The sequence below is a fragment of the Choloepus didactylus genome, chromosome 21 (genome assembly GCF_015220235.1).
Source record: "Choloepus didactylus isolate mChoDid1 chromosome 21, mChoDid1.pri, whole genome shotgun sequence".
In the NCBI taxonomy this organism is placed as follows: domain Eukaryota; kingdom Metazoa; phylum Chordata; class Mammalia; order Pilosa; family Megalonychidae; genus Choloepus; species Choloepus didactylus.
Window position 1 is genome coordinate 51928622 of NC_051327.1, and position 27006 is coordinate 51955627.

General features: G+C 35.1%; 3 pseudogenes; 1 reads left to right on the forward strand and 2 right to left on the reverse strand.

Moving 5' to 3' along the window:
* Positions 1–11306: 11306 nt before the first annotated feature.
* LOC119517757 lies at positions 11307–12241 on the reverse strand (annotated as a pseudogene).
* Positions 12242–21161: 8920 nt separating this feature from the next.
* On the forward strand, positions 21162–24680 carry LOC119517304 (annotated as a pseudogene).
* On the reverse strand, positions 24389–25325 carry LOC119517904 (annotated as a pseudogene).
* Between the last annotated feature and the right edge of the window lie 1681 nt (positions 25326–27006).

Sequence of the window (27006 nt, forward strand, 5' to 3'; positions counted from 1 at the left end):
CCCTAAGAATCTGCTCATATTTTTCCATCCTTTTCCTATCTGTTCCTTTGAGTGCAGGATTTCAGATGTCTTGTCCTCCAGCTCACTGATCCTTTCTTCTGCCTCTTAAAATCTGTTCCTTTATGTCTCCATTGTGTTTTTCATCTCTCCTATTGTGCCTTTCATTCCCATAAGTACTGCCAATTGCTTTTTGCAAACTCTCGAGTTCGTCCTCATATTCATCCCAATATCTTCTTTAAAACCTTTGAATTTTGACAGATCTTCCCTCAACTCATTGATTTGCTTTTTGCTTTGATTTAGCATATTTATTTGAAGATCTTCAATTAGTTGCATCTACTCCTGTATCTTACCTGAGGTACAACTTTGTTCCTTTGTCTGGGCCATATCTTCATTTTTTTCTGGTGTGATTTATAATTTTTTGTTGCCTAGGCATCTGGTTTCCTTGATTGCCCAAATCAGATCTTCTCAGAAAAGATGGAACCAGGTCTTAGAAAGAGGGTATGATCAGTACCAGGTTTCCCTGAGCATGAAACCCAGAAAATTGTCAGACTTTCCTGTGAAGCCACTAGATGCTGTACTTTTTCCTATCCTGCCCAGGAGGTGGTGATTGATAGCCTGCATCTCCCCACTTGCCTTTAATTTTCAGTAGAACCTATCCCTGCCAGGGGCTGAGAGTGCCAGAAGCTTAGCTTTAGCTCATTTCTGTTTTTTGTTTGTTTGTTTGTTTTCATTTTGTTTTGCTTTTCCACAGACCCTATGGTTTGAGTTCTCTGAGGGAAGGCTGCCACTTGAACTGGGCCCTTTTCTTAGGGAAGATAAGCCCTTTAGGGATTTATCTCCTACACTTGCCTTGGTCAGCACTGACAACTGAAACTGCTTGAGACTTTCTCTCATGAGCTACTTAGACTAAGAGGAAATAAAGGGTAAAAGAAAGAAATCCCCTTTTCAGAGCAAGTACCCAGCCCATAAGTTACCATTCAAGAACCAGAGTTGGTGCACAATTCTATGTACCCCTTTGTTTGGGAAACAGCCCTTTTCCAGTATTCTGAGCTTAGCCAATTCCAAAACCTCTGTTTTTATTTATTTATGCATTTTTTCCCATTAACCCCAACTCCTCTCTTCTGGGAGGAAGCTCCAGGACCATTTGCTAATTTGCTCCAGGTTTATTTGTGCTCCTAGTTTATATTTAGTAGACCAAATTCATTAATTAAAACCACAAATGGAGCTTGGTTGAGCTACCTTCCCTTCCTCTTATAGACTGTTTCTTTTTCCCACAGGGAAGCCTTCCAACTCAGCCTGCCATGGCTCTGGGGGAGGGGTGCCAGCTCCACAGTTTGGGAAGTTTTCCTTACAGTTCTATGCTGCAAATTCAGCTGTTCCACCCATTCCAGATTGGTGTAGGATGTTTGTCCTGCCACAAATGTCCCCCAACAGTTGTTCCAGACTATTTACTAGTTGTTCCTGGCTATGTGTTAGTTGTTCCAGAGGATTAGCAAAATTCCATACCTCCCTATGCAGCCATTTTGCACTGCCTCCCTTCCATGAGACTTTGCAAAGTATCATTTGGTTTGTAAGGGCTTTCAGGCTTCAGCAAAAAATCTTTCTCAGCGATCCCAGATTCACATCCTGTAGGAAGCTTTGGGCTGGGCAGAAGCATCAATGCCATGATTATGACTGTCTCAGTCATCTTAGCTAGAGTGTCTGAAAATGTTTTCCTTGTGTTTCCTCCTTTTATCATTAAGAGCAAAGGAAAAGAGTGCAATTCTTTAGGGGATGACAGATGATTAAATCTTCAGGTCTCCCATGAGTGCAGAAGCTTTTTATCATATTTCTTCTGGGGATAGAAGGCACTGTGAGACTTAAATACCTTCCACATGCAGGAGCAAACATACAATGAGCAGGTAGCTCAGTGACAACTACCAGAGCATTTCACCATTTTTGGATTCTTATTAGTATGTTTGTACAGTATAACCAATCAAGAGAAGGGGAGACATTCAACTTCTAACCAACAGGTAGAAAACAAGTCAGGTCCCAAGTCAGTATTTGGGAAAGAGAAAGAAAGAGATGTGGCATTTGGGAGGTGGTATGTCACAGCACTCAGTGCTCCTTGAACATGAGTTCTGCTAGTTGCTAGGTCCATGCCTTTTAAAATTTCAGAAGGAAACATAGCCATGAGTTTGGCTTTTAGGAATCATATAAATAGGTTTGGATTCAGAGAATGCTAGAATTTGAAGGTTCCATAGACTTAGGGAGTCTGTATTTTCTACTCCATCTATTGCACAGTTCAGGAAGCTGGATCCAGTTCAGCAACTCACCAATGGTACACAATGTGTTAGTGGCAGAAGCAGGACAGCAGCCTAAACCTCCAGACTCTTACCCTAGTATTCTTTTCATATAACCATGCAAAACAGGTGATACATAGAAATCTGAAATATAGTGGATCTGTTTTTATTTCTATAAGACAATACTTTAATTGGTCTTCTGTTAAATAGTTGAGTTCATTGTTAACTAAGGAGTTTGCTTATTTACTTCTACCATTTCTTCAAGAGTCAGATGGGCTAAATTTTTACTAGATGATACTGAACAGGCAATTCTGAATGTTTTCTTTTGTTAGTACCTGATGTTGAATTTTATAGTCTCATCTCTAACTATTTTATCATTTAATGGAAGTGTAGAAATAATATCACACCTTTCCTACAGGTTAAGGCTGCCATGATATCTCTATGGCAAAAGCATGACACCTCTTTTAGCTGAGAGATATGAGAACACATTTGTCTACTGTCTCCAAACATCTATTCTAACACAATGGCCAAGGGCACTAAGCACCTAGCACATGCTGTCACTGAATTCAGCATTTTATATATATTCTAACCAATTTATACATATTCTAACTAATTTTTACATAAAGTTATTAAAGTGGTCATTATTAATCCTATTGAATAGGTAAGAAACTGAGATTCCAAAAAGGTAAGTAATATGCTAGAAGTCACTAAGGATATTTCAAGCAACCTTGATTTGTCTGCCCACAATAATTAAATAGCAAGCAGGATGTTTTATTATTGGTGAAGCACCTTCTCCTACACTGCCTCATTTAAACAGCACCTAGAATCTATGAGGGAGGAAAAAATGATTTTAGAATGAGAGCTTCCAGTGAGTGAAATGAAGTGTCCAGTGCAAAGCCAGTTCAATTGTGAAGCAGAGTTTCAGACTGAAGTCTTCTAAATCGAAGCCCCACTGCCTCCATGTAACTGAATTTGACCTCCACCTATATTTCCAGGTGTGCCAGTTTGTATATATTATGCCCCCCAGAAAAAGCCATATTCTTTGATGCAATCTTGTGTAGGCAGACATATTAGTGTTGATTAGATTGTAATTCTTTGTTTGAATGTTTCCACAGAGATGCGACGCACCCAACTGTAGGGGATAACTCTGAGTTAGATAATTTCCATGGAGGCATTGCCCTGCCCATTGAGCCTGGGCTTTGATTAGTTCACTAGAGCACTGTATAAACTCAGACAGAAGGAATGAGATTGCTAAAGCAAAGAGGGACACTTTCAAGAATGCCCAGGAGCTGAAATAGAACTGCAGATGAGAGACAGTTTGAAGATGGCCATTGAAAGCAGACTTTTGCTCCAGAGAAGCTAAGAGAGGACAAATGCCCCAAGAGCAACTGAGAATGACATTTTGAAGAGGAGCTGCAGCCAATAGAGGAATGTCCTTGGTGAAAGCCATTTTGAAACCAGAACTTGGAGTAGATGCCAGCCACATGCCTTTCCAGCTAACAGAGGTTTTCTGGATGCCATTGGCCATCCTCCAGTGAAGGTACCAGATTGTTGATGTGTTACCTTGGACACTTTATGGCCTTAAGACTGTAACTGTGTAACCAAATAAGCCATCTTTATAAAAGCCAATCTGTTTCTGGTGTTTTGCAATCTGGCAGCATTGGCAAATCTGAACATCGGGCTTCTTTCTTACTCTGTCCTTATCCCTGTCAAAGGAGGTAGCACACTGTGTGGTAGTTATAAGTGTATGTGTCTGTTTTCTCCACTGGACTCAAAACTCCTTATGGACAAGAAGTATGATCTCTGCATTTAGCAAATATCCTGTTAAATATTAATTGATCAACAAACATTTGAGAACAAATGAAGGAATGTCTAATATTCATTAAGGCAGCAAATATATAACAAATATTGTTTTTTCCCTTCAAATATTGTGTTATATTAAGCACAGTCCCTTACCATCCAAAAATGTAATTCTGCAAGGGTATGATATGGAATGAGTGACTAGTGTGTTCAAGAATCCACAAGAAAATGAACAGAATGGTGACAATTAATTATAGGTAACAGACATTCAATATTTAATATGCTACATACCTTTCTCTTAGTACTCTACAAGACTCAGCTCTCTGAATCCTCACACAAGTACACGAGGGGCTTAGTACCATTGTCTCCATTTTACCATTTATAATCTGAAATAAAGAGAAGTTAAATAACTTGTGCTCATGTATACAACTAGTAAGTTGTAGATGGGGATTCAAACGAGCCAAGAAATAGTCTTTGATTTAGAGTGTTGATATTCTAGCAAAGAAATGTGACAAATTCACACATTTTTAACGTTCTCTGACTATAGAGGCATTCAGCCATAGCTTATTAGGCAGCAAATGTTTATTGAGTTGATACAGCCATGAAACAATCAGACAATATTAGAATATTAGAATAATAATACTGAAAAATCATGCAAATTAAAAATACCTGAGAGTGGGACATCATAGAATAAGAGGATATGATTTATTCAGAGATTGGCCCATGAGACACTGAAAATAGAAGAGGATTAAGATAAGAAATATCAACCTAGACAGAAAGTTTGTAAAATATTACAATCTTATTAAAATATAATCCTTAATATTGAAAGATAAAGAAAATGACAAGGGACAAATCCAAACCATCAAGGGGTATATTTACATATTTATCTTTGTTTTTATATAATAAATAATCAAAACAAGATCTGAAAAAAGCAAAATCAATTAGATTTCCCTAACAAAACTCTGCTTGGCTCAGGTCCCATCATTTCAGAAAATGCTATTCAGCACCACTGGCTTCCACAATTTGTATGTCTCAGGAGGAAATGCCAAACTGGAGTGGGAGGTGGCCATGAAGTGGGTGGCTCTGAAAATTGTCCAGCAGAAAATGTAATACCTGGAAAACCTAAAGAGTAGCATCTTAGATGCATCACATCAGTTGTGTTTTCACTGTGATCTCCTGTATCAGAGTATGGACACTTCAGGTTGGGTACTGATCCAGTTTTGTTAAGAAAAAGGATGATGAAAGTATATACAAATGACGGCAACTCACCAAGCATGATAAGCCATGTTTATTGAATATTTGTAATGGTGATCAAAAATAGAGGGTTCCTTTGGGACTATATGTAGATTGTAAATGAATTTTTATTTTCCTTTCCATTTTCTAGGCCACCACTACTGGATTAACAGAGCTGGTTTCCTGGGCCTTCTAAAAAAATGATGGACATAGACTCTGGAGAGAATATAGACATTGATATTCATTTAAAACTCAACTTCTCTCAGAGATACATTAAAAAAAAATACTCTATCATTTTGAACTTCCAGATCATGATTGGTAGATGTATTTTGAAACTACCATATTAAAACAGGCTATATGGATGCGGAAACTGAAAATCAGCCTTAAAATAAAGAACCAAGAAACAAACCAATAAAAGCTTGATACACAACAGAGTTCAATTTAAAAATGTTCATGAGAATAGTATGGATTATTCAATAAATGGAAAATTGTTTTCATTATGAAAAGAGAATTAGACTTTGCTTTACATCATTTATAATTCCAGTAACAATAAAAACAAATTTTTAAAATATTGGAAAAAATAAAAGAGAATACTTAAATAACAGGAAATATATTATAGATATTATAGAAAAGATAAGCAAAGAAAAACCATAGAGACGTTGATAAATATGAACTACAATAAAATATGTCTTCTTCACCACCAAACATATTATACACAAAAAGTAATATAAACAGTTTGAAGATATTTATATTGCCTATAATATTGAAAGCTTAGTACCTAGTACAGAATACATAAGGAGCTACCAAAAATGGATAAAATAAAATATAAAACAATCAGTTTAAAAGTGAAAAAATGGATATGGTCATCTAACTGAAAGGAGGATAATTTTGAATTAACATGAACCCATTTAAAAATATTTGATTTCATTCATAATGAAGGACCCAAAACCTTAAGCACAAAATGAAAATATATTTTATGTTTATCTGATTGACATTTTGAATTGTGACATAGATTGGTTTAAGAAGAATGTGGAGTAAAGGGAACTCTCATACACTCTTGGTGGGAATGTAAATTAATAGAGCAATTTGGCAATATATAATAAATTTAAGGACATGCATAACCTCTGGCTCAGAAAATACAATAGGTATATACTTGAGAGGAAATCTTTCAGAGGTATCAATGCAACTACATAAAGATGTCTATTGCTGGATTTTCATATTATCAAGGAACTAGAAAGAATGTAATTTTTCATCAATAGTAGAATGGATAAATACATTGTAGCATACTTACATATTGGCATAGAATGATGCAGAGAAAATTATTGTTAAATAAATCAGCATGGATAAACCCCACAATTTTTAATGGAGGATAAACAAGTTGCAAATGGATACTTAAAGTTATTTCATTTATACCACATTTTGAATCATGCAAAACAATACTGGATAATTGTATAGATAAACACCTAACAAATGATATGATTCTACATAAGCTTAAGAACATGAAATTCATAAAAGAGTTTACATAAGGATGTGGGTGAAGGGATAGAATCAGCAAGGGAGGACTCAACTGTAATATCTTATAACTTTCGAAAAAATATCTGCAACAAATGGGCCATTGTGTGCAGATTTACTAATAATTAGTTGTGGATACACAAGTGGTCTTTATGTTATCTCTCTGGTTTTACGTTGCAAATGGTTCACGATAAAAAATTAAGCAATGGAAGCATTACAATAATTTAATACTATAGGTACATATCAACTAGACTATGGGGGGAAGAACTTAAATTCTTCAGAGCAAAAAAAGAAAAAATAAAGTGAAATATCTCTTGTCAATATTTTAAATGATAAAATTTTATCATTTCAAAACACAAATGAAAAATTAAAATGTAAATGAAAGAAAGTACTACATATAAGCAGAACTGAGTTTGTTACTTCCAGAAAGTGGTCTTAAAATGAATAAGAAAGAAAACAATATTAGCACCACGATTTGAAAATATGTGAGGCAAAGAAACTAAGAAGGAAATTCACAACATAAATTCAAATTAGCAGTAAAATATGAAAATGTTAAATAATTAAATATATGTACACACATATATGTATACATACATGGATGTATAGACATAGATAAAACATCAGAACATAATCTATTTTTTAACAAAAAAGCAGTGATTGTGAAAGAGTGGAGAAGAGGAATCACATATTGGGGGGATAATGGAGGTTAAAAAGGAAATAGTTTGAAAACTTTGGCATCTCCTTCAGAAGCCTTATAGACAATATAGATAAAATGGATAATTTCCTAGAAAGACATGAACAACCAACACTGACTTGAGAATAAATAGAAGACTTTAGCAATCCAATGACAAATAAAGAGATTGAATCAATCATCAAAAACCTCCTAACAACAACAACAAAAAAGACCAGGACATATGGTTGTTTCATAGATGAATTCTACCAACCATTCCAAGAATTAATACCAATCCCACTCAAACACTTCCAAAAAATTGGAAGGAAGGGAACACTACCGAACTCATTATACAAACCAAATACATCACCCTAATTCAAAGCCTGAGAAGCATACTACAAGAAAAGAAAATTACAGAACAATCTCCCTAATGAATATAGACTCAAACAATCTGAACAAAATACTTGAAAATCAAATTCAACTGTACATTAAAAGAATTGTACACCATGAGCACATGTGTTTTTTTCCAGGTACGCAGAAGTGGTTCATCAAAATAAAATCAATTAATGTAATATACCACACTTACAATCTGAAAGAGAAAAGCCACATGACCACCTCAACTGAAGCAGAAGAGGCATTTGAAAAAGTCCAGTGTCCTTTCTTGATAAAAACATTTTGAAAGGTAGCAATCAAAGGTAATTTGCATGACATGATATAGGGTATACATGAAAAGTTCAAAGCAGAGATCATAATCCAGGTTGAGAGGCTGAAAGCTTTCCCTCTAAAAGCAGGAAGAACACAGGGATGCCCACTGTCACCACTGCTGTGTGTTATTCAAAATTGTGCTAGAAGTTGTAGCTAAAGCAATAATTAGAAAAAAAAAGAGAGAAAGGAAAATAAATAAAAGTCTTCCAAATTAGAAAAGAAGTAAAAATTTCACTATATGCAGATATCATGATTCCATACTTAAAATGTCCTGAAAAATTTAGTGCAAAGCAACTAGAGCTAATAAACCTAATAAATAAGTTCAGCAATGTATGATGCAATACAAATCAACACAAAAATCATGGTGTTTCTATACAGTAATAATGAGCTATCTGAGGAGAAAATCAGGAAAACAATTCCATTTACAAAACCACTAAAGGAATTAAATAGCTACAAATAAACTTAACCAAGGGCATAAGGTATGGACATTCAGAAAGCTACAAAACATTACTAAAATAAATCAAAGAAGAGCTAATAAAAGAAAGGATTTTCTGTGTTCATGGACCGGAAAGCTAAATATTCTTAAGATCTCAGTTCTACTCAAATTCATCTACAGACTCAATGAAATTCCAGTGAAAATCCAAACAGCCTACTTTGCAGAAATGGAAAAGTTATCAAATCTATATGGATGGGTAGGGGGCCTCAAATAGCCGAAAACATCTTGAAAAAGAAGAATGAAGTTGGAGGACTCATGCTTGCTGACTTTAAAGCATATTACAGTGCTACAGTGGTCTAAAGAGTGTGGTACTGACAGAAAGATAGACATATTGATCAATGAAATTGAATTAAGAGTTCAGATATAGACCCTGAGATCTATGACCAATTGATATTTGACAAGTATCCCAGGACCACTCAACTGGGACAGAGCAGTCTCTTTAATAAAAGGAGTTAGGAGAACTTGATATCCATATCCAAAAGAATGATAGAGGGACCCTATCTCATGATCTATGCAAAAATTAACTCAAAATGGATTAAAAACTTAAATACAAGAACCAGTGCCATAAAACTCCTAAAAGAAAATGTAGGCAGTGGTTTCTCAGACTTATTCCCAAAGCACAAGCAATGAAAGAAAATATAGGTAAATGAGATCTCCTCAAAAATGAATACTTTTATGCTTCAAAGGACAGTTAAAAAGGTAAAAAGGCAGCTTCCTAAATGGTACAAATATACCACATACCTGAGGATAGTTTGATATTCAGAATATATAAAGAAATCTTACAACTCAACAATAAAAGACAAACAACCCAATTTTAAAATGGGCAAAAGGCATGAATAGGTATTTTCCAAACAGGAAATACAAATGGCTAAGAAGCAAATTAGAAGATGCTCAACTTCGCTAGCTACTAGGGAAATGCAAATCAAAACCAGGAGATATTGTTTCACACCTACTAGAATGGCTAATATTCAACAAACAGGAGTCTACAAGTGTTGGAGAGGACATGGCCAAATAGGAAAACTTATTCACTGTTCCTAGGAAAGCAGAATGTTGCAGCCACCGTGGAAGATAGTTTGGTAGTTTTCAGAAAGGCATCTATAGAACTGCCAAATGATCCATCATCCCACTACTAGGTACATATGCATAAGAAGAGAAAGTAGGGATGCAGACAGACATTTACACACCAATGTTCATAGTGACATTATTCTCAATTGCCAAAAGATGGAAACAAACCAAGTGTCCATCAATCAACCAATGTATAAACAAATGTGGTATAGACATACAATGGAATATTATTCAACATTCAGAATGAAGCCCTGAAACGTGTGACAACATGGATGAACCTTGAGGGCAGTGTGTTTAGTGAAATAAGTCAGATACAAAAGGACAAATATTGTATGATTGCACTAATATGAGCTAATTGTAATAAGTAAACTCACAGAATTAAAATCGGGAATATAGGTTTTTGGGAGATAGAAAGAGGGTAGAGAATGCAGAGCAGATGCTTAATCTATGCAGAATATTTAACTCGGTGGAATTTAAACGTTTGGAAATCAATACAGGCAGTGGTAGGAAAATTGGCGAGAACATATAACAGCACTGAATTATGCATGTGATTGTGCTTGAATAGGGAAGATTAGAGGTATGTGTGTCACTAGGAGGAAATATGGAGGATAAAACTTGGTTCTATAAAACACAGTGAAACCTGTGGCAGAAGATGACTGCAATGAATAGTACAAACACAAAAGTGTTCTTTCATGAGCCAGAACAAATGTCTGCCACTATTAAAAGTAGTTAATAATAGTGATATACGGGGAAAATGTACCTATTTTAAAATATGGACTATAGTTAATAGCAATATTTTAGTATTCTTTCATCAATAGGAACAAATGTATCACACCAATGCTAGAGGTCAGTAATAGGGGTAAAGAGAAGTATTTTTTTTTTTTTGAGTAAGGAAAATGTTCTAAAATCGATTATGATAATGCACAAATATGTGATGATACTGTGAACCATTGATTATAAACTTGGAATGGATTGTATGTTATGAGAATATACCCAAATAAAACTGCTAAAAAAAGTTTATGAGGAGGTCATTGTACTGGAAATATCATTCCAAAGATGTTTTTGGAGAAATAATATGAGATATATCCATATATCATAAAAATATATATAAATTATATAAAAGAATAAAAAATACATGCCTGCTGTGGTCTGCAGATTTGTGGAAAAGTTTGGAAATTATAAAGTACCATGAAATATAATATGTTGCCTTTACCATAGCATGTCATAATTCTCTTTTTCATAACTTTGCACAAGTTTGAGTACCAAAGATGAATCACTTACTCTTTTTTTTTTGGTGTTGTAGACCAATAACAGTACATTATGGTTTGTTTCTCATTTTCAATATGTGTGAGTATGATTTAATTCATTGTGATGACATTGCATTCAACCAAATAATGTGACACATTCTTCCAACTTCCATTAGAGAATTAATAAAGACAAAAACTACTCAAATATACAAAGTGAATTGTTAATTTAGGGTGCCAAGTAATACATCAGATAACAATGATATATTATGTACCTTCCTCATGGAAAAAAAAGTGTATTATTTAGCAAACAATTTCTTTTGAATATATTCCCTTATTGCTCTTTTAACATCTTTGTTTCTCAGGCTATGGATAAAAGGATTTGACATAGGACTCACAAAGATATAAAAAACAGCTACAATTTTTTCTTCCTCTACAGATGTCTCAGAAGGGGGCCTCAAATACATGCAGAACAGAGTTCCATGAAAATTGGAGACAGACATCAGATGGGACCCACAGGTGGAGAAAGCTTTGCCCCCACCGTCAGCTGAGTGGATGCCCAGGATAGCTGTGAAGATGAAAATATAAGAGATAAAGATGATGGTGAGAGAACAGGTGAGGCTGAAACCAGCCCCCACAAACATGGAAGTTTCATTGATATAGGTATCTGAGCAGGCGAGGACTAGGAGAGGTGGGTCTGCACAGTAAAAGTGGTTGATCTCATTGGGTCCACAGAAGGACAGACGAAGCATCAGGATGGTCTTGGCCAGATCATTGGCAAAGCCATAAATATAGGGAGCAGCAACCAGAGAGAAGCAGGTACGTCTGGACATTTTACTCCCATATAACAAGGGTTTACAGATGGCCATGTAGCGGTCATAAGCCATTACTGTAAGCATATAATAGTGATCCCCAGGGCAATGAAAAAGTGGAATTGTATAAAACAACCAATGAAGGAAATGGTTTTTCTCTTGCTTAAGAAATTAACTAGCATCTGTGGTGTGACAGTAGTGGAGTAACAGACATCTACCAAGGAGAGGTGACTGTGGAAGAAGTACATTGGAGTGTCAAGTTTTGAGTCACTTCTGATTAACAAAATCATGGTGATATTGCCTATTACTGTGATAAGATAGATCACTACGAATACCACAAAAAGGACAGGTTGCAACTCAGCTCGATCTGTCAATCCCAGGAGAATAAACTCAGTCACAGGTGTGTGGTTTTTCTTTAACATTGTATTTGCTTGGCTTCTAATGAGGTCTAAAGAAAAGGAAATAAAATTCATTGGTATGTTGTCATTTATCTATTACCCATGTCATCGGATACTTCTTCCTCTTCTGTCAAACTTGTAATTATATGTGATGTAAGAAATAGCCTATTAAGCATATGATTTATAATTTAAACATCTAAATTGATATAGAGCTCCTTATGTGTAAAGACAGTCTTTTGTTTTTAATGGCACCATTTCTGGGACACTTTATGTTTGTCCATTTACAATTTCCTTGGACAGGTGTATGAAAATCTTGCTTTTCTTTTTTCACTGAAATTTCAATCCTTTGTTTTATGACATAGCTTTTGATGGAGTATCTAAAATAGTAGTCTTGAAACTTACCTATGCTATGAGCAGCTGAAAAGACCTGGGCATAAGTGAATCTGATATATGGTGCACATCCTTGTAGAGCTGGGTTCTCCTTTCCTCCTCCTCTGAACATCTTTGAGCTCTTCCCTCACCCTGCAATGTTGTCCATTTCCCCAATCTACTCTACCTTAGTTGGCCCTCTAATCACCAACTTTTACTTAATTTTTACGACACAGGTCGGGATGTCCTCAGCTTTGTATTATTTTCTGTGTGTACCTGAAAAGGCAAATATTGGTACTTTGGAACCAAAATAGATCTTACCATTCTTATATGTAAAGCACAAATTTGTTTATAAACACAGTCTATAAACAAATATTTATATGTATATGTGTATCTATATCTCTACATATCTATAGAGAGATTTCTATTTATTTAGAGGCAGGTATAATTTTCATGGGGGATGAAGGTGTGATGAGGGACAAAATAAGGTATAAAAGGCTCTCTTTTGGGGTACAATGGAATAAAAAGATTGGGAAACATTGCCCCAGGTCAAAATGACCTCTTGTAACTACCTCAACAAACCTGTTTGCAAATTATTAAAAACACTATAATGTGAATTCAACTTAAATTATTTAAAACATGGACAATGGTCATAGGAAAATAATAGTGATATTAACTGAACAATCTAGATGGTACTTAAGATATCCTGAAGTACATCTCCCTACAATTAGCCAAGATGAAAGCAGAGAGATCATCATGGAAACATCTACATCCTGCTTCAGTGGCACATGAAGTTATGTGCATTTTTAAAAACAGATTCAGTGGCAAGTTTGGAAACAGGTCACTTTGTAAGGAATGCTGTAAATTCATCACTCAAACTTTATTGTCCATTTAATTACCCTATTCTGTACATGAGGTCTTTGGACCTTTTGACTAAAATGATATGCAAGACACACTAAATAAGTCAATAGATTCACAATTATTTTGCATTTTACTTTTTGAAAACTCAGAAGTTCAAACTGAATTTTATCATCATAGTTGTCAAATAGACAAATACCCGTTTTTTGACAGAATGAAGTCATAGAAAATTTCTTCTTGTCTGCTCTTTATGTCTCATGATTTATATAAAATGCCACCTTACTCATGTCACTTAGTCTAATAAGACACAAAGACAGACAGATGTCCTTGGTATTTTTAACACCTCTATTTATTGAAATATTAATCAAAAGTTAAAATAATTACTATCCTTATTTATTAATTCTTGATTGTGAGAAACTGAGGTTAGACAAACAAATGAACTTTCCAGATAATTTAGATGAGTAGCTTATGGTAATAACTTTCATTTAAAGGAGCAGAACAAACATGCTGTATGGTCTGATCAAGGAAAATTTAGAGAGAAGCATTTGTAGGTTGACATATATTGCTCTGTGGTATCTGAGACTTTGTGCTCCAAACATTCACCTTCACCGTGGGGCTCTCTCATGTGAGTGCTTGTTGCAAATGTTTGGTGTCCCAAAGAATCTCGAGGATTCGTCTTCAGCTTTAACAAGGGCAGTGTCTCCTTTAAATGTAGTCATGGGTTACGTTGAAGGGAAAAAAGAAATTTAGAGAAGATATATTCCTGGGATAAATTTTAATTAACTTTAGTCAAATAAATAAATCGATGGATAGATAGAAAGAAAGAAAGATAGACACACTGAATAACCCAAAAGTGGCCAATGCATCCTGAAGTGGTTAAAGCACATTACACAATAGTATGCTCATAATTTAAAAGCATAGCCTTGTTGACTCAGAAGATATCAGAGAAGTTATTGAATACCATCCCCATTATTTGTGTTCATGAATCAACGTAGAATAAGAATGCTTAGTTATTGAGAGTTAGCAGAGTGTAACAGTTATTGGGAAATATTCTGAAGCCAGAATCCCTGGTTGGAAATCCCAACTCCTCTAGTTTCTAGCTGTGAGCTTTGAATACATTATTAATCCCTTTGATTCAGTTTCCTCATCTATAACATGTAGTTAAAAATAGAAACTTGCTTCATGCTAGGGATTAATTCAGATAAAACTTTGTAAATATGCATGCCATGTGGTATTCTTTAATAAGTTGTAGCTACTATTATTACATAATGACAGAGTCAGCTCAAGTCCAGAACAAGATTTAGCATTAAAATATGAGCTCATTAGAGACAAGGATTTTGTCTACTCTGTAGCTTCAGCCTCAGCAGCACCTAGAACAATGCTTTCCCAATTGTAAGCGGTAAATTATTGTGGATGGAATGAATGTTCTCTCAGGTCTAGTTCCCTTTCCATTATGTAATGTCACTCTATTGTGCACTTATAAATAACTGTACTCTGAAAATGGGGCATAATTAGCTACTCAATTTAATAGAGGCATTTACTAATTCATCAGAATATGAATTTCAAGCTTTTGTTTCATGTTTACTAGTTAAAAGATTTAATCTAGATAATAAAATCTAAAATATGTCTTATCGTACCTGAGAGAGTGATTTCCCAGAGCCGACATAGACTAGAAGAACCTTTAGCATTTATAACCAATTTTTCATATAGGGACAAATTCCCATGGTTCAATTATTTCTAGCAGAAAGGCATTCTTACACTGAAGAGCACTTTTTACCTTTTATTCTTCTGAGAATCCAAAATGCATTGAGGACATGATTTTTACTAATTCTCCAATATCATCAGGGAATTAAATCTCTTAAGAATGGTGAGGCAATAGGATTCATTATTTATTTTAATTTAAACTTACACATTAGTTTTTTAATTTTTGACTTGGGAAATATCATGTGCTTTGGTTTATAACATGTAAGAAATATTGTATGGCATATGGAGAAAATATTGGATTCTGAAATTCTGTTGGACAATAAATTAATTTTTTGGTTAACTTGACTAGCCATTTACTGATTCTGAATCTTGTAACAGATCCTTTAATTTAAATATTACCCATTGGTGTATTTATACATAATTCAGGAGTTTTAGTGATTCTCCGCTTACCTCTTCTAATTCCAGCCCAAATCTGATACCTATTCTTTCTCTCTTGCTTTGTGCACTTGGATTTGAACCCCTATGAGTCACAACAAAAGGGCTCTTCGGTGACTAGTTTCCACCTGAATTTGCCAACAGGAGGCACCAACAGAATTTCAGAGGTGGGAATGAAGGAGGAGGAGATCAATCTTTCTCATTGTTTTCCAGTTTCATTATGAAGATGTTAAAATGACTGCAGCCCTGCAAGGTGAACTTGCAACCAGGTAAATGTTAGAGAAGAAAGTGGCAAAGGTCCTTCCTCCTTTTTCCAGCTCTCATGGGGCTCTAGTGAAGAACCCCCTTTCTATGTTCCTTCAGTCCCAGGGGTGGAAATTGCTTTCTCCATTTAACCTGCAGGTGCTTCAAATCTTTTGGTTTACTTCCTTAAATTTCTTCCATTCTCTATATTTTCATTAAATCCTTTTCAGGTAACCCATCTGAGTAGAATGCTGTTTAATGCCTTGTTCCTCACCCAGGCCAAAGCAGCATATAGTAGTTACTCACTAACAATAGCAGCATTAACAGCAGTAGTAATAATTATTGTGATGGCAATTATTGTTTTTGTTAAAGATTTGGAATATTTATGAGCTCACCATTGTTGGAATGTAAAGAAGCCATTAAATGACAACTCCTCTGGAACCCTGAATTAATTGAAGAACACACATAGGAGTCAGTTATTACAAAATTACTATCAGTATTACAGCTAAACTTGAAGTTGAGAATGTGGCTTATGCATATGCTTTTATACTCCTTTCTTTGACTTGAAATCTCTCCAACAAGCAGAACAGCTAGATGAACTATTGCTACCTCCTTCCCTTTTCAGAGAATGTCCCATCTTCATCATAGAGAAGAAGAGAACATTTTAGATTCAAGCAAGGCAGCTGCTATGACCATTTCAATGATGTCACCAAACTGTTTCCACCCTACCCAGGGAGGGGCATGGGAGATGTAGGGAGTTGTATCTGAAGTGTCCTCCAAAACTTTTCTGTCTAATAGCATTTAAAACTTACCCTCCAGCCTTTGTAACCTGCCTTGCATTGCTATGTTGATAAATACACTTGAACTAATTTAATTTAAACTAAACTTGAAGTAGATTCCAGAGTCTAACAAGGGATTCTCTGTGTCTTACATTTAATAGATAAGAAGAAATGATCTTAGTCATCATGAGATAACTTGTTTATGTGAAAGGCAATTGTGTGATTTTTTGATGGATTCTTCAGGGATGATGTTCTGAAGGTTAGTAGTAATTCAGGCATAAATTTTCCCACTTCTGTGTCCTTTGGAGGGGCTAAGAAATAACTACATCTTCACCAGTCAATCTGACAAATTTGAAAATCAAATACCCCTATAACAAGGAACATTATATTTTTTGATTTCTTCCTATTTCCTCTTAATAAACATAGACAGAAGTTAGTACGACTATAAGAATTGCCACACTACATCAAAACCACAGACTGACAGACCCTGTACATTTTCTGACAAAGGCAGAACATGCAAACATCCCTCACCCAATTTACACATCCATACTTAGAAATAGGCTAAGGTTTGGAGTAGATGTATATGTTGAGCATTACATGGAATCAAAAAGTTTGTAAAGGAGTTACAGTCATGAAATTTAGAGTCATCTATGTCACTAGAAAGAAAATTGGATGTTAAAATATGGGAATGGATAACACTGTGAATATTGTGGTGGAAGATGACTGTGATTAACTGTTTAAATATCAAAAAGTTATTTCATGACTAGATCAAATATATGATGCTATTACAAGGAATTAATAATAGAATGGTCTATGGGGAAAATTCTACCTATTGCAAACAATGGAGTAGAGTTGACAGTAATATTTTAAAATTTTTTCATCAACAGTGATAAACGTACCTTGTCATGATCATGGGTCAATAAAAGGGGAAAATAGGGAGTATTGTTAATCATTTTAAAGTCAACTTCTCTCAGAGATCCTTCAAAAAAATACTATATTATTTCAGACATCCAGATCATGAGTGGTAGTTTTATAATGAAGCTATTATATTAAAACAGATTGTATTGATGCAGGGATTGATAAATTGGCCTTAGAATAAAGAAACCAGAAACAAACTGATGAACATTTGATATATGACAGTGTTACCATTAAAAGTGTCCTGAGAATACTATGGATTATTCAATAAATGGAAATACATTTTCATTAAAAAAGAAAATTAAGCTTTGTTTTGAACCACTTACAAGTCGAGAAACAATAAAGACTTAAAGAGGAGAAAACAAAATTTTAAAATATTGGGAACAAGAAAGAGAATATTTTAATAGGAAATATTTTCTATAAAGATAAACAAAGAGAAACCATAGAGAGAAGATTGATAAATTTGATCTACCTTTAAATGAAAGTCATCTGCACCACTAAATATTTTATACCCCTAAATGAAATACAGATTTGCGTTTCATGTAACATCAAAAGATTGCTACCTACTACAGAGTATATAAGGATCTATTGGAAATGGATAAAAATAAAATATAAAGCAATCAGATTAAATGTGGTCAATGAATATAGTTATCCAACTGAAAGAAGAGAAATCTTGAATTAACATAGACATTTAAAATATTTGACTTCATTTGCAATGAAGGATCCAAAAATGTAAACAGAAATGAAAATACATTTTACATCCATCAGATTAACAAATATTTTGAAAATGGCACTATATTATATAGGCAAGAATATGGAGTAAAGGGAGCTCCCCCACACTACTGTAAACTGATACAGCAATTTGTCAATATATAGTACATTTAAGGTGCTCACATCATTAGACTCAGAAATTACAGTAAAGTATTTACCTGAGAGGCAATCTTGCAGAGGTATCAATTATCAATACAGAACTATATGAAGATTTTTATTGTTGTATTTTCATATTATCAAAGAACTAGAAATAATATAATTTTTCATAAATAGTAGAATGGATAAATATATTGTAGCATCCTTATATGTTGGCATAGACTATTGCAGAGAAAATTACTGCTACATGAATCAGCATGGATAAAACTAAAATGTTTAATGGAGGATAAACAAGTTATAACGGATACTTAAATATATTTCATTTATATCATGCAAATAATACTGTATAAATATATGTATAGATAAACACTTAACAAATGATATAATTTTACACAGGCTTAAGAACACTAAATTTTAATTGACTTTACTGCAGGAAATGGGTAAAGAAATAGAATCAGCCAAAGTGGACTCTATTTTCATATCTTTTAACTTTCAAAAAAAATCTGTAAGAATGCGGCATTGAGTGAAGACGTAGTAATAATTAGTTCTTTTACACAGGTGTCTTTGTGTTATTTTCTACTTTGGGTTGCATGTTGTAAAATAGTTCACAATAAAAAATTGACCAGTGAAACCGTAAAACAATTTGATAATATAGATAAATACCAAATATATCATAAGAGGGAAAAAATTGTCAGACCAAAGAAAGAAACAATAAAGTGAAATATAACTTAATAGTATTTAAAAATAATAAATAGTGGCATTTAAAATCTACAATGAAAAATTAAATCATAAAATTTAATTTTATAAGCACATATATGTTCTATGTTCAAGAAGAGGTCTTAAATGAAAAAGAAAAAAGACAAGATAAGCACCACAAATTGAAAATAGGCAAGGCAAAGGACCTATTCAGGAAATTCATGTCATAAATTCAAATTAGCAATACAATTTGGAACAGTTATAAGCAAATATACATACACACATATATGAATGAATAGATATAGATAAAATATCAAAATGGAATCAATTTTTAATGGAAAAACACTGATAATGAAAGGGCCAAGAAGAGCCATCATATACTGGTAGGGAAACATGTAGGTTAAAAAGGAAATCATAGAAGTCTTTGGGATCTCCTTCAAAAGCCTTATGAGTAGAGAATGCAGATTAAATGGACAACTGCCTAGAAACACAGCAACCACCTACACTGACTCAATAAGAAATATAATACCCCAACAAAACAATCACTAGTAAAGGGATTGAATCTGTCACCAAAAAACCTCCCAACAATACAAACAGAACCAGACAGCTTCACAGGTGAATTCTACCAATTATTCCAAGAAGAATTAATACCAATCCTGCTCAAACTCATCCAAAAAATTGAAAAGGAATTACCTCCTAACTCATTATATGAAGCCTACATCATCCTAATACCAAAGCCTGATAAAGATACTGTAAGAAAAGAAAATTGCACACCAACTTTCCAATGAACATATATGCCATCATCCTAAACAAAATACTTGCAAATCAATCCAACTGCACATTAAGGGAATTATACACCATGACCAGGTGGGTTTTATTCCATTTATGCAACAGTGGCTCAAGACAATAAAATCAATTAATGTGATATACCACACTTAGAAATAAAAGCATTTTGAAAGGTAGCAAATCACAGGTAACTTCCTTAAGATGAAGAAAGGGCACATATAGAAAAGACACAACTAACATCATAGTAAATGGTGACAAACTTAAAGCTTTCCTTCTAAGATTGGGAATAAGATAAGAATGCCAACTTCCATGGCTATTATTCAACATTGGGCTTGATGTTGCAACTAGAACAATTAGGCAAGAAAAGGAAATAAAAGGCATCCAAATTGGAATGGGAGAAGTAAGTAAAACTTTCACTATTTACAGACGACATGATCTTATATTTAGAAATTCCTGAAAAATGTACAACAAAGCTACAAAAGCTAATAAAAAAAGTTCAGCAATATGATGGGATACAAGATAAACAGTAGTGTTTCTATACCCTAGTAGTTATCTATTTGACAAATTAATCAAGAAAAAATTCCATTTACAATAGCATCTAAAAGAATCAAATACCTAGGAATAAACTTAAACAAGGATGTAAAAGATCTTTACTGAGAGAACTATAAAACATTGCTAAAAAAAGTCAAAGAAGAGCTAAGTAAATTGAAGGACATTCTGTGTTCATGGATTGGAAGGCTAGATGTCATTATGATGTCAGTTCCACCCAGGTTGATCTACAGATTCAAAGCAATACCAATCAAAATCCCAACAGCTCAATTGCAGAAATAGGAAAGCCAACTATCAAATTTAACTGGAAGATTAGCAGGTTTCGAACAGACAAAAGTGTCTTGAAAAAAAAAAAATTAACGTTTGAGGACTCATACCTCCTGTCTTTAAAACATATTAAAAAGGTACAGTTGTCAAAACAACTTGCTACTGACCTGAAGGTAGACATGTTGATCAATGGAATTGAATTGAGTGTTTGGAGATTGATGCTCAGATCTATGGTCACCTTATTTTTACAAGTTTCCCAAATCCGCTCAACAGGGAGAGAACAGTCTTCAATAAATGGTGCTAAAAGAATGAAAGAGAGACCCTATCTCACAAACTATACAAAAATTAACTCAAAATGGATTAAAAGCTAAATGTGAGACAGCGCCATAAAACTTCTAGAAGAAAATGTACGGAAATAATTACAAGATTTATTGTCAGGCAGTGCTTTGTTAGAACTTTCTCCCAAAGCACAGGCAATGAAGGAAAAAACAGGTAAATGAGATCTCCTTATATTGAATACTTGTGTACTTCAAAGGAATTTGTTGAAAAGGTGAAAAACCAGTCTACTCAGTCGGAGAATATATTTGGAAACCACATATCAGATAAATGTTTGATCTCCAAAATATATAGACATCCTACAACTGAACAATAAAAAGACAATCCAATTTAAAAATGGTTAAAAGACATGTACAGACATTTCAAAAGAGGAAATACACATGGTGAAAAAGCACATGAGAAGATGCCCAACTTAACTAGCTATTATGGAAATGCAAGTCAAAAACCACGAGTTGTCATTTTACACTTACTAGTTTGGTCACTATAAACAACAGAAATCTACAAATGTTGGAGTGAGTGTGAAGATATAGGAACAACTATTCATAGCTGGTTGGAATTTAGAATGGGTCACCTGTTGTGGAAGACAGTTTGGCGTTTCCTCAGGAAGCTAAGTACAGAACTACCATATGATATGTCAATTCCACTACTAGGTTAAAAAACACAAAAGAACTGAAATCAGGGACATGAACAGACACTTGCACACTGATGTTCTTAGCAGCATTACTCACAATTGCCAAAAGATGGAAACAACCCAAGTGTTCATCAACATACGAATGGATAAGCAAAATGTGGTACATACATATGATTGAATATGATTCAGCAATAAGAAGGATTGAAGTCCTGAAGTATGTGACAGCATGGATGAACCCTGAGGATATTATGCTCAGTGAAGTATTTCAGACACAAAATGACAAATACTGTATGATCTCACTAATGTGAACTAATTATATTAAATTCATAGTGTTAAAGTATAGACTATAGCTTACTAGGAGACAGAATGAGGGTAGAGAATAGGGAGTGGATGTTTAATGTGTACAGGATTTTTGACTAGGTTTAATTTAAATGTTTGGAAATGGAGAGCGGTGTTGGTAACACAATTTGGTGTGTGTAATTTAACCACATTGAATTATGTGTGTGATTAGTTTTGAAAGGGGAAGTTTAGAGTCATGTGTGTCACAAGAAGGAAATCTAGAGGTAAACCTAGGGCTGTATGACACCGTGAACCCTGTGGTGGACGATCTGCTAGTAGAAATATAAAAAATATTCTTTTGTGAACTAGAACAAATCTATGTCAGAATTACAAGGAGTTAATAATAGTGGTATATGGAAAAATATGCACCTGTTGCAAACTATGGACTACAGTTAACAGTAACTTAATATTTTTTCATCAATAATAACAAATGGGCCGGGGCAGGACGAGTGACATGATTGGCAGAATCGCGTCGTTGCGGGCCAATGTCCTCCAGTCGTGGAGAGCAGCTCCGGCGGGCCCAATGAGGGCGTCCGGGAGGCGGGCGGGGCCACCGCCGGCGGGGAAGAGCCCCGGGTAGAGAGCGCAGGTCCGGGACCAACAGATGAGCGGCTCCCTGGGGACGCGGCGGCGGCGGGCTCGGGAGTTGGCGGCGGCAGCTGCTCGGTGGAGCAACTGCGCTCGCTGGTGAGGAAGGACCAGGCGGTGATCTTCCTCAAGGGAACACCGGAGCAGCCCCCAGTGCGGCTTCAGCCACGCCACGGTGCAGATCCTGCGGCCGCAGGCGTCAGCGAATACGCGGCGTACAACGCGCTGGACGACCCCGAGCTGCGGCAAGGCATTAAAGACTGTTCAACTGGCCCACCATCCCGCGGGTGTAGCGCAATGGCGAGGTTGTGGTTGGCTGTGACATTATTCTGCGTATGCACCAGAACGTGGACCCGGTGGAAAAACTGCAAAAGCTGGGGATCCGTTCTGTCCTTTTAGATGAAAAGAAAGACCAAGCCTCAAAGTGAGGGTGGCACGGATCCTCGCTGAGCAGAATGTTCGGCTCTCAGGTAAGGAAGCTTTCAGTGTCAAAGACTCACTGCCAGAAAAGCCTTACCAATTTGGGGTTTACTATTAAGACAACAACTGCTTGCACTAATTCTTCAGATCTGTGAGCAGTTGGGTGATTTTAGTCTGGTATTTGGGCTAAGAATATGCTTAAGTGAATTATAATCTCTGCACTGTAATCAGTGTTGTAATATGATATTATTGTAAACAAAATTTGTTCTCATATTGTCATTTACTCTTTACCTGATTCAGGAGTAAAACTGGGAGCTTTTGAATCCTCATTATCTTTCATGGCTCCTCTGCAAGTGAGTCAGCCTGCAGAGATAACATATCTCGCTTCTCCAGTTTTATAATTTTTTCTGTGAAGGAAATAATGGACAAGAAAGAAAGTATTATAATTGGGGTGATTTTTTTTTTAATAGGCTGTCAGTTCAGTGATACCATGAGTTGTTCATTCCTAATAGCAGTAACCCTGTAAGGATTTTTGTGCCTGCACCTTTTTGTTTTTCTGAATTGAGTGTGTTATATTCTTCTATTCAATTTGCCACAAAAACTGCCATCAAATACAAAACAAAAACAAAACAAAACAAAAAGCCAAATGTAACACACCAATGCTAGATGCTAGGGGTCAATAATAGGGGGGATAAGATGTATGTTTTGGTTTATTTTGTTTTGTTTTGCTTTGTTTTGTTGAGTAATGGAAATATTCTGCAATTGATTGTAGCGATGAATAACAACTAAGTGATGATACTGAGAACCATTGATTGTATACTTTGGATGGATTGTACGTTATGAGCATATATCTTAATTAAACTGTTTTAAAAGGCTTATGAGGAGGTCATTGTACTGGGAAGATCATTCCAAAGATGTTTTTAGAGAAATAATATGAGATATACCCAAGATCTTCCTTGGTAGATAAACTGTGTAAAAGAAGAAAAACACCTGCTATGGTTGGCAGATATCTAGAAAATAGTTAGGAAATTATTCAGTTCTATAAAATGTATACATTCCATTGCAATATAATGTGGTAATTCTGGCTTTATAACTTTGCACTAGTATGACTACTAAAAACAGAATCCCCTGTTCTTTTTTGGTTTTATACAGGAATAACAGTGTATTCTGTTTTATCTTTGATTTCCTATGTGTGGGTGTGTGCTTTAATTCATTGCGATGACATTGTAAACTCTTGCAAACTATTTGACACATTGTTCCAACTTCTGTAAATGAATTAGGAAAGATGAAACTACTCAATAACAGAAAGTAATTTGGTAATTTAAAGTGCTCACTAACAGGTCAGCAAATGAAGATATATTGCCTGCCTACATCCAAAAAATGCCTGCCTTATTTCACAAACAATTTTTTTTTAATAAGTTCCCTTATTGCTCTTTTAACATCTTTGTTCCTAAGGCTACAGATGAAAGGATTTAACATGGGACTCACAAAGATATAAAAAACAGCTACAATTTTCCCTTCCACAGATGTCTCAGAAGAGGGCCTCAGATGCATGCAGAACAGAGTTCCATAAAAGACGGTCATGGACATCAGATGGGACCCACCGGTGGAGAAGGCTTTGTGCATCCCCTCAGCTGAGCGAATGCCCAGGATAGCTGTGAAGATGAATATATAAGAGATGAGGATGATGGTGAGAGAACAAGTGAGGTTGAAACCAGCTTCCACAAACATGGCAGTTTCTTTGGCATAGGTATCTGAGCAGGCGAGGACTATGAGAGGTGGTGAGTCTGCACAGTAAAAGTGGTTGATCTCATTGGGTCTACAGAAGGACAGATGACACATCAGGTTGGTCTGGGCCAGACCATTGGCAAAGCCATAAATATAGGGAGCAGCAACCAGAGAAAAGCAGGTACATCTGGGCATTCTACTCCCATATAACAAGGGTTTACAGATGGCCATGTAGCGGTCATAAGCCATTACTGTAAGCATGTAATAGTCAGTGATCCCCAGGGCAATGAAAAAGTGGAATTGCATCAAACAGCCAATGAAGGGATGTTTTTTCCCTTGGATAAGAAATTTACTAGCATCTGAGGAGTGACAGTGGTGGAATAACAGACATCTACCAAGGAGAGGTGACTGAGGAAGAAATACATTGGAGTGTCAAGTTTGAGTCACTTCTGATTAACAAAATCATGGTCATATTTCCTGTTACTGTGATAAGATAGATTACTAGGAATACCACAAAAAGGACAGGTTGCAACTCAGCTCGATTTGTCAATCCCAAGAGAATAAGCTCAGTCACAGGTGTGTAGTTTTTCTTTAACATTGTATTTGCTTGGCTTCTAATGAGGTCTAAAGAAAAGTAAATAAAATTCATTGCTATGTAGAATTTATCCATAACCCCCATCATGTCATCTAATACTTCTTCCTCTTCTATCAAACATGTAATTATATGTGACATAAAGAAATAGCCTATTAAGCAGTGATTTATAATTTAAACAACTAAATTGATATCAAGTTGCTTGCATATAAAGTCAGTCTTATGTGCTTTTTTTAACTGGCACCATTTCTGGAACTCTTTATGATATTTGTCTGTTTACAATTCCTTGGACATATGGATGAAATCATTGCTTTTCTTTGAAATTGTAATCCTTTTTTCTATAGTATCTTAAGTATTAGTCTGAATCTTACCTATGCCATGCCCAGCTGAATGGGCTTGAGCATAAATGAAACCTTTATGATTTTTGTACACAACTGAATAGACTTGGGCACAAATGGAACTTATATATGGTGCATATCTTTGTAGAACTGAATCTCCTTTCCCACCCCTATGAACATCTTAACTGTTCCCTCACCCTGCAATGTTTGTCCATGTTCCCCACTCCTGACTACGTCAGTTGACCCTCTTATCACCCAATCTTACTTAACTTTTAAGACAAGCTCATGATCTCCTTAGTGTTATATTATTTTCTGTGTGTGTGTGCCATATAGGACAAAAACTGGTCCTTAGGGATGAAAATAAATCTTACTGCTTTTCTGTATAATGCAGCAATATATACACAGTCTGTGAACAAATACATATATGTATATGTGTATCTTTGTCTACTATATATGGAGAGAGACAAATATTTATATATTTATAGATAGATATCATTTCATAGGGGAGGAAGGATGAATAGGGAAAAATAATGTTTAAAAAATGCTCTCTTTTGGGGTAGATTGAAAACAAAAAAGTTTGGGAAATACTGCCCCAGGTAATAATGACTTGCTGTAACTGTACCTCAGCCTACCTCCTTGCAAATTAATAAAAACACTATAATATGAAATCAACTTAAGTTATTTAAAACATTTACAAAGGTCATAGTCAAATAATAATGCTATTAATCAGACAATCAAGATAGTACTTAAGATAACATGAAGTGCATCTCTGGACATTTATCCAGGATGAAAGTAAGCAGAGAAATCATCATGGAAAAATCCACATCCTCCTTCAGTGGCACATAACCAGGTATTGAAATGCTGTGCTCACTTTTTAAAGATTCTTTGGCAAGTTTGGAAACAGGTCACTTTGTGAGGTACATTTTAAACCCATCACTTAAATGTTATTCCACTGAGTAATTACTACATTCTGTAAATAAGGTCTTTGGACCCACTGACTAAGATGCAAGACAAGCTAAATAATCACTGGATTCATAATTATTCTGAATTTTACTTTTTTAAAATCATATGTTCATACTGAATTTTTTGTAATAATTGTCAAGTAGACAACTACTCATTTAGTGCCAGAACAAACTCATAGAAGATTTATTGGACTTCAGTTCATGATTCCTTTTATTGTCTACTGTGTATGTCTCATGATTTATATAAAATGCCAGCTTGCTCACACCGCTTAGTCTAGCAGAACACAAAGACAGGCAGATTTCCTTGCTATTTGTAATGGCTCTATCAAAATATTAATCAAGAGTTAAAATAATTACTATCCCCAGTTATACATCCTTGATTGTGAG